This window comes from Lissotriton helveticus, chromosome 4_1 (assembly GCF_964261635.1).
Source record: "Lissotriton helveticus chromosome 4_1, aLisHel1.1, whole genome shotgun sequence".
Classification (NCBI taxonomy): domain Eukaryota; kingdom Metazoa; phylum Chordata; class Amphibia; order Caudata; family Salamandridae; genus Lissotriton; species Lissotriton helveticus.
Genome location: NC_136063.1, coordinates 1,862,497,565 through 1,862,506,593, shown reverse-complemented (window position 1 = coordinate 1,862,506,593; position 9,029 = coordinate 1,862,497,565). Strand labels below are relative to the sequence as shown.

The window sequence follows — 9,029 nt, the reverse complement described above, 5'->3', positions numbered from 1 at the left end:
ATGAGAGCATAATGACAAGTTACCCCCACACTACTGAGCCTCTCTGACCTTGATAATTGGAAGAAGAATCATTGCCATCAAGGAAACAATCCAGCCAAAATCTTAGTTCAATATCTGCGATTTGGACAGGACTTTTGATGCTCCTCAATGTTTGAGAGGAAGATAAATTGACTACATTTTACCAAGCGGGAAGATATGTGATACAAACATTATGAAAAAACAAACAAATTAATAAATGAACATGAACATAAAAAATAACGTTGGCAATGGGTAGTTGGATACGTTGGAGCTATCTAACACCGATTTTGGGGTACCCACAAGTGTAACAACTATAAACCAGGATGGTTTGCTTTTCTTAATTTAAGATGCCAACTCGTGTGATAATGGCTGGAGGCAGAGGGTGTTCTATTAAAAATAGATTTTATATTACGTGGGTGCTTTTTCAGTCCCCTTCTTGTAAACAAATAACAATTTTGTTTTTTTGGACTGACTTACCACTGCGGCAATTGCTACTTCAACAGTATGCATTTTAAAAATCTATAACATGTGTTTGTAAGCACAAACGATTTGTGTGAGTCAGAATTAGATCGTTTTTTTGTACTTAAATAAAGCCATGCAAATACACGGTCGAGCTCTGGTAAAATATGTCTATGGTGAAAATATTGCACTTCCCTTTCTTGCCTTGGTTGGTTGTAGTTTTTAGGAAACAAGCTGCATTTAGCAACTGAAGCGGTTCACTTAGCCTCCAACGTCTTTTCCGAGCCAACATTTTGCTTTTTTAGGTGTCGATTCAATATTTTTCAATCGAAACAAAACATAATATTTTCAATAACTAATAAAGTGTAAGAGGCGCTGAGTAAAAAAACCTAAAAGGATTGACGACATTCATTTCTCCTTGTTGCTATGAACAGAAGTGTTTACATGTTTACACCATGGTCTCGACAGGCACAAGCAGATCGTGCGTGTGGTTAGAACCATATCGACGCCACTTCCTCTTCCTAGAGTCATCAAGTCGGAGACGCGGTTACTTTACAATAATTATGAGGCGTCAACGGTCCTCGAGCTGAAAACGCAACCGATGCAATGTCTCAGAATCCACCATTTCAGAAATCAAAGGGTGTCTGGGGCTGTTTTACTTGTAATCGAACATTACAATGAGGTAAGATGCCTTTTATAAAGCCTTATGTTCTTCTGGAGACAAAGATGTAAAGCAACAACTTTTAATATACCTGGATCATGTTCGCAGTTGATTATATTTTAGATGTAGAATGTAGTATTTGTCACTTTCTGGAGCTGCTTTGCATGAAATAGGAAGTTGGTTAGAAGTAAGAAAAAGTTCATTAGATAAATCATTGTTTTATCATGCCCTAATATTTAGCGAGTCGAAGTAGTCCTCTGCTTTAACAAGCAGAGGACTACTCTGACTGCATACCGTGTTATAGCAGTAAATATTAATGCCATTGCCGGTGCGTGGAAGAGTGACTTAAACTCCAGGCACTATCATAATAAGTGTATGATTTTCATGTATACAAGTAGTAAGTACATATTTCTTGCGGAGCTTTCATTAGCGTTAAAGATTTACTCATGCGTTGGAACTAATACAGGATGAAACAAAATAGTTTTTTTGCTTCAGGATAGAAGTGGTTCCCACTTAAATATCCATTCGCAAGGATTCATGCGAATAAAACTTTTTATTCAATGCAATCTCGACAAAGCAGGTTTAAAGGAGGTGTTTCATGTGCCCACCTTACACTATTTGTAATCCAGGAGATAATTAAATTGGAGGGGTTTAGGGTCTAAGAACTATGGGGCATATTATCAAGGGCCTTATCGCCGCTTTAGCAGGAGTTTTCCCGCTAAAGCAGCGATAATTTAATCGGCCTATTAGCAAGCTGTCGCTAACAGGAGTTAGCGACAGTTTTTAGGCGATAGCGAGCGGTTTGGGGCACACTTTGCATGTCAACGATGTTTATCGCTAATGACATGGAAAGTGGGCGTACCCAACCTGTTAGCGACTGATAGCATTCGCTAACATCACTATCGCCTATTATCAACACAGGCACAGTGATAAAAAAATTGCGCTAATCGCGAATATCGCCAAAAACTAAGGCCTGCTCAGACCACTTCTTAACCTGTATATCCAATGGGAGTTAGATATTCAGGTTAAGACCCTGTTGGCGTTAATGCCTGAATATCGCTGGATTTCCAGCGATATTCATGCATTGAGCCGCTATCATCGGATATTTTATTGCATTTGGGATAAACGTTGCTAATAGCACGTTATCTCTGCGATAAAATCCGGCGATGCGCGGCGATAAAAAAAATCGCTAAGCTCATTTAGCGATAAATATCGCTAGTTGTTGATAATATGACCCTATGTTATTGGGTAGATTGAATCTCTTAATTCTCCCTTGGCAGTGCCTACGGTACAGGTATACAATAAAAAAAAATAAGGGCAAGTTGGCACCCACCAATGTTTGCAAATACAGGAAGTGCTATCACAACACCTTGAAATTTGGGGTGCTGGAATAAAATTGGGCCACGTCAATCCAGAGCAGGAAAACGCTTGAAGTGTACTGTTTTGTGTGTGTGATAATTAGCATGTGTGGCAAGGAGTGCCGACCAATCAGAGTGTGTGTCACGAAGCTGCAGTCCGTAGTTTACTGAAATATCGTTTTCCCTGAAAACCAATGAGGACTTTCACAATAGAATCCATGAATTGGTTACAGAGTTCTGCTCTTGTTAGTTGTATTGTACAGAGTTTTGATTATGCATTGGAGTTGGCTAACAAAGGCGTAAGTAAAGTAGTTATTTGCAATGAACAACATTTAAAAAACAATATGTTTTTTTAAATACATTTCTTTGGTTACAATGCTGTCAAGCATTAGAAAAATCGGCTTGTTTGCTGATGGAAATGAAACAACTTTGTGTGCCTGAAAATCCTTGCAAATACGACCTGAAGAACTGCACAAGGTGCTTTGGTTAATGTAAACTGACAATTGTCAGATGATGTTCCTTTTGTCCAATACTATTGTCTTCAAAATGGTACTCTATAATTCAGACTTTAACACGACATTACTCCTCAACAGCAAAAGGCATTTTCTTATCACGTCACAGATAGTTGCTGTCTCCTAAATAATTCCCTTATATTTCATATAGTCAATGTCTGCGGCACGAATGATCACATTTGGAAGGGCACAACTAAATAGGTCACAACAAAGATGCATGCATGGGAAAGTGAAACAAGTTAGGAAATGGTTTGTTGATAGAAACAAGCTTGGCAAGGAATGCTTTGATAATGTGTTTTGTCGTTTCACACAAATAGACGACCACGTTTGGTTGAACTACAAAGCCCCTTTTGCAATACCCAATGTGGCGGTTTCTTTGGAGTGGGCGTGTCTTCGCAAAGGGTATATTTACTCACCTACATGACTGTTCCATCTAGTGCAAACGAGAGGAGATTTATTGTCCATGCACATGCTTTCATTACAAAAGCAAGCAAATGGGAACTTAAGCCCTTGCGGATGTGCCCAATGTGTGGTGTACTGTGATTCGAAGTGTGTGTCAAGCTCCTAGACCATGGGCAATATCACAGCATCAACGCTTTTAAGTTAAAAGAAAGACTGAGCCAAGTTTTGCTAAAGAATAGAAGACTCAGTAATCTGTGTTTTAGGATGGAATTTAAGGAAGATACTGAGGGGGTGAACTGGCAAATGAAGCAATTAGCAATGCATCTGGTCAGGGAACTTGATTGATGATGATGGTGTGTCTTTACTGGAATGTTCATCGGAATAAACCCAAGTGCAAAACATATGATTCGACAATTTATTTAATGACGATCGACATGGACTAGAACTTTCTGAAAGTGCTAAGAGACTAGCACAGACACTGTATTGAAACCATTATTAGTTCATCGATTAAAGACAGTGCCACCTTGCAAGAGGCAATATGGAGACACATTGCAGACAAAAATGGGCAAGCTCTTTGACTGATAGCTATATTAGCTAATGTCCTAGATCAGAGAAGACCTAGAAAGTGTTTGAAATAATTAATTACACTTATCATATTGTGTTTTAAGACCAAGACTGCCTTCAAATGCATTTAGAAGTGGTATCTGCTAATATACTGCTGTAATCTAACCACAAATGGGTAGTTGTACACAACGACGATTAAAGGGCTACATAACTTTAATGGTCACAGTGTCCATGACTGCCATTGCAGGAGTGCGTAGTGGGTCATCTTTAACTGACTCACTGAATGCATCTGCACGCGAAGGAGGATGTTGCTGGACAAAAGCACAAGTTTATTTTATGGTAGAAGACTACTGTTTACTGGAGTGTGTAATTGTTGGGCAACACGTTTCAAAATTTGCAGGAAGACATTTTGACACCTCCCAGGACTGCCAAACATTACATATGTTGTTAAGCAAAGAGTACCAGTAATACTGTGTGGCAAGCAATTACACCTCTGAAAACAATAATTGAGAAAGTCATTAAGGCATGGTTTTTGTTATGAGTGTGCTTCGTAACATGTTACTGACTTTGTGTGCGTTTAGGCCAGCTGACCGAGAAACAAAAACTCACAATGAAGGAACATTTAGGGTACACCATTATGACAGCTGCATGTATATCCACTTTTTTGAACAGACAGCATTAGCAGAGATAAGCAGCGCAAAAAAATAGAAATTAGAAGATGAAATTATCATTGGAATGGGTGTACTTAAAAGGCACACACAGGGACATATTAATAGCAGATTGAGAATTTTCATTCCATCTATTAGTAAGTCTTCATGTTTAAATGTATTTTTTTGTAAACAAAACAGTGGTAAACCCTACATGTTATCTATCTTAACTACAATGTGAAACAAAAAAATGCATCAGGATGATTAGTGACTGGCAGCGTGCCTTAATGACAAGTGAAAAAAAAAACAGTAATTAACCCTCATCTACAAAAGATGATCAATGTCTATTTCATTTCTCGACAATCTCTTTGAAGCAACTTTTTAACTCATCATATATATTGACAGGAGAATGTACCCAAAAAGCAACTAATTCTTGACCAAGAAAATATAAAATAAGCTTGCCAGCAAAGTAAATATATAAACAAACTTACACTGGGTCTCAAAATCCATGATGCATCTGCAGTCTAACAAACGGATTACTTAATACTGCAATCACCAAACCTTAATTGGAAAACAAATGGTACAAAGTGACTATACTCAAAATGTCATAGCCTTGATGGAAACACAATTCATGAAATGGCAAACAATGAAAAACATACTGACACCAATGTTAGTTAGTCATTCTCTCACTTTATTTTTATGAACTTTCTTTGAAACAATGATAACATGAGGGCATAATGACACGTTAAGATGTCTATAGCCAGACCTAAACATTGATGGCACTGTCCCCATATAGTAGTGCAAAATCTGTAATGTTAAGCGAAGGAAACGTGTATTGTAAAAACTGAACCACCGTTGTAAAAGCAGGAGAGTAGGAGGGTGAAATGTATATCGACGTTCTCACTGGGTGCTGGACTGGACTGCAAACTTCTTGATATAATTGTTAAGAGTTTCGTCGGGATTCAGCCTGAATAAAACAAATTATGTGCATATGTTGGGGTGCATGCGGTGTAATTGAATGTCGTTTTTGTATTTCAAAATTCTGAAGCAGTAAATAGTAAAATTATGTAGTTCCTTCATACAGGTTACTGCAACTGTGTACATGTGATTGGTTGGCTAACATCATTCAAGTGTGGAAAGAAAAGGGAATGCAGGATTCGTAGCATGTAGAATATATCAGAACCACCAAATTCTTCGGTTAATTCAGTGGAGCCTGATATAGCACGCAGTCACAGTGGAGTTGTTTGAAAAGTTTTTATAGTGGTTTCACTTGTGTAGCAGCATCTGGGCAAGTGGAAATCAGCAATCTTATTTTCTTGATTTATGGGTAAAGGGATCTAGTTTATTTACTTACTGACATTATCCATAGGACTAGGGTAAGACATGGAGGATTTTAACAGGTGCAAGAATGGTATATATGAATATCACAAGTGCACTGGCTTTGATAAGTAGATTACAGACCTGCAGATCATCAAGACTGACAACACAGATATTCAAAAGAGGAAATTGTTTGCAAGAAGTCTAAAATGTTAAGAAAATGAAAGGGTATCAAAATGGAGGACATGTAAACGCAGTGGGAGGAGAGTAAAGGAAACATGGGTGTGTGAGTAGTGGACGTGATAAAAAAATATGTAACTAATCAGTGTAGAAGTATCCATGTGAAACTAACAGAGTTTGCCACAGATTCGTATAAGCTTAATAGCACTTTTCAAGCAGTGTCCTGCACTGTAAGGTGCCTAATAGCAACATATGTGGGTTTCAAGGAGTGTTCAGCAATGCATAATCAGCGTGGAAGACATGTATCTACTGAAAGTCATTTTGATGTAGTTACGTAACCATCTACCCTGATGTCACTACATGTATTTAAACAGAATCAAGGAAGGATAAAAGATATGTTAGAATCTGGCTTGGACCGGGAGGCAAGATGGCGGCCAGACTCTCGACCGTGCAAACTGGCTAGTGACACTCTCTCCTGGCTGACTCGCCAGTCTGCTCTTGTAATGGATCCAGAGACTTTTGATACAGCGGGATTCAGATTGTAGAATTTTGCAATATTATCTCCACGCTTGGAAAAAAGACTTTAGCGCAACGGAATGCTTTGGCGCCTCCTTGTTTCAAGGAACCAACTTACCTGCTGGATTCTCTCCCGCCGGGCAGGATCCTCTGTGTGTTGCTCAGGCAGCTCTGGCAAATGCGTTTTTCCGCGGCGATTCTCTGTTCCACACCGTGAGGAAATGCCGCCAAATGGTAAGGACCCTAGTACGGCCCCCGGCATCACTGGACGTGCTTCGCTCCGGGGCAGCTCCTCGAAGGTAAATACCGAAGAGGAAAGCGCAGTGACGGCGCCAAATTCGGGAGCAACCACCCTTGAGGAATCGTCGTCTGCAGAGACGTTGGTTCCAGTCACAGTGAAATTAAGGCATACAGTTCCCACTATGTTTAAAAAATCGGCAGTTAAGAATAAAACGCCACAGCCACCTATTAAGGCTAAAAAAAGTCAGTCTATTATTGTAACTCCTGCTGCAACTGTATCTCCAAAACTCCCAGTAGTGACAGTTTTAGATAAAATGGATGCTGAGCTTTTTCCCTCTCCCCGTAGCTCATTAAAATCTGCTGGCTCTCCCAGTAGTAAGGGGAGTCTGCAAATAATGCCACAATGTTGATGGAAGGAATGCCGATGGAAGGAGGGAAGGTCATTAACACGGAGCCTGGAGCAATCATTGAAAGTGCAGTACATATGGAACAAACTAGTGAAACTCTGGGAGTTGTAGTCTCAGCTATGGCTACTGGAACTACAGAAAACTCTCCCGAGTTAGGGGAGGGCCAGCCGTCATTGCTGCATCTTATGCCAGTTGGGAGGTCACAATCAACTCTGCAGGTGGCAGGCTCAAGCTCAAATGATACATTCTATTCGCTGTCGGATCATACAGGCTCATCTGAGGAAGATCTTGGGGAGGACAAGGATTGGACAGATGATGACAGTGAGCTAGGGGACTGGCGCACCAGCGAAGTACTGAGCTCACTATCTGGGCCTAGTACAGTTGGTAAAGCAGCCAGAGAACAGGGGGGCCAACATCCTGTCCTGACGCAGGATCATTAGCCTGGGACTACTCTTACTCTATGCAGTCTGGTATTGAGGGTGATACCCCTGAGGTCGGAAACTTGAATGGAGCCAACTTTTCCCATGTACATCCTGGCGAGATTACACTGACGGTTATTTATCAGACCATCATGGCTCACCGCGAACAAACTAGGCAAGAAAGCGCTCGCACTCAGGGTGCATGTCGTAGGGTACAAAACTCTATCCGCAGAGTAGCAAAGACATGCACAGATATTGCCTCTAGAATTGGGAAAGCGGAAGCAAGGATTTCTACTCTTTAAGATGACTTGGCCACTCAGAGAGGGATTACAGATCTCATAAAGAGCCAAAGAGAAGATATTGTCTGGAAGCTCATGGACCTTGAAAACAGAGCTTGGATGAATAACCTAAGAATTTTGGGGGTCCAGGAAGGGATTGAAGGGTCGGACATTAGGCAGTTTGTGGTCGAACTGTTTAGTGAAGCATTACCCGAGGTCAAACAATGGGACTGGCAAACTGAAATTCAGCTGGCTCACCACTTTCCTTTTAAGCAAAAGAAGCATATTGGCCAAAAAGAAGACAAACCTCGCGCCATTCTCAATTGTTTAAATAATTTTTTGGCTAGAGGGAAGATCTATTACCTGGCCCGGCCTGATAGGAAGCAGAGGGGCAAGGGGTGTGAGTTTTTCGTTAGGCCTGATTTGTGTCCAGCTACGGTTGAGCGGAGGTGGCAGCTCCGCCAGCTAATAACACCATTTCAGTCTAAGGGAGCTCAAGCTTTCTTGCTCTTCCCGTCTAAATAGAAAATTATCTATCAGGGCCAAACTAGATTCTTTGTCTCTGAAATTAAGGCTCAAGACTTTTTGAACTCACTTTAGGGGGGTAATGTTGATTTATTGCTCTGTCATTTTGTCTTTTTCTCTGGATCTTTAATATGTAATTTGCAGGGGGGTGCTGCTCTTGGGTAGAGAGGAGTATGAATATTGTTTTTTTTCTTTTTTGAGCCTTTTCTTCCCCCCTTCCTCCTCTTCTCCTCCCAGGACTGTACCCCTTATTGATATTAGCGGCCTTATGAGCTTGCCGGGGGATTTTGTGCTCAATTCAGCTCCTCCGTCTCTAGTGGCTGGGTTCGGGGAGGGTGGCTTGGGGGTGGAGCTCTTGGGTGGGGGGAGGTGGGGGTTGGTTCTAAAATTAAAAATTGCTTGAATGTATACTATATTCATGGCATTTGTGTAGGTTTTGTATTACCTTGGTATGCTTAATGCTAGAAGGCTGGCTTAAATCGGTTTTGTATGTACCTGGCGGGTTTGGCTATATATGGGAAGTAGA

At 40.7% G+C, this 9,029-nt stretch overlaps 1 protein-coding gene across 1 annotated transcript in view; it reads left to right on the top strand.

Moving 5' to 3' along the window:
* Nucleotides 1–893: 893 nt before the first annotated feature.
* P2RY10 (P2Y receptor family member 10) overlaps nt 894–9,029 on the top strand; it is a 127,203-nt gene continuing 119,067 nt past the window's right edge. The window contains exon 1 of the mRNA XM_078688515.1: nt 894–1,159. The gene's annotated coding sequence lies outside the window, so the exon portion shown is untranslated. The remainder of the gene's footprint in view (nt 1,160–9,029) is intronic.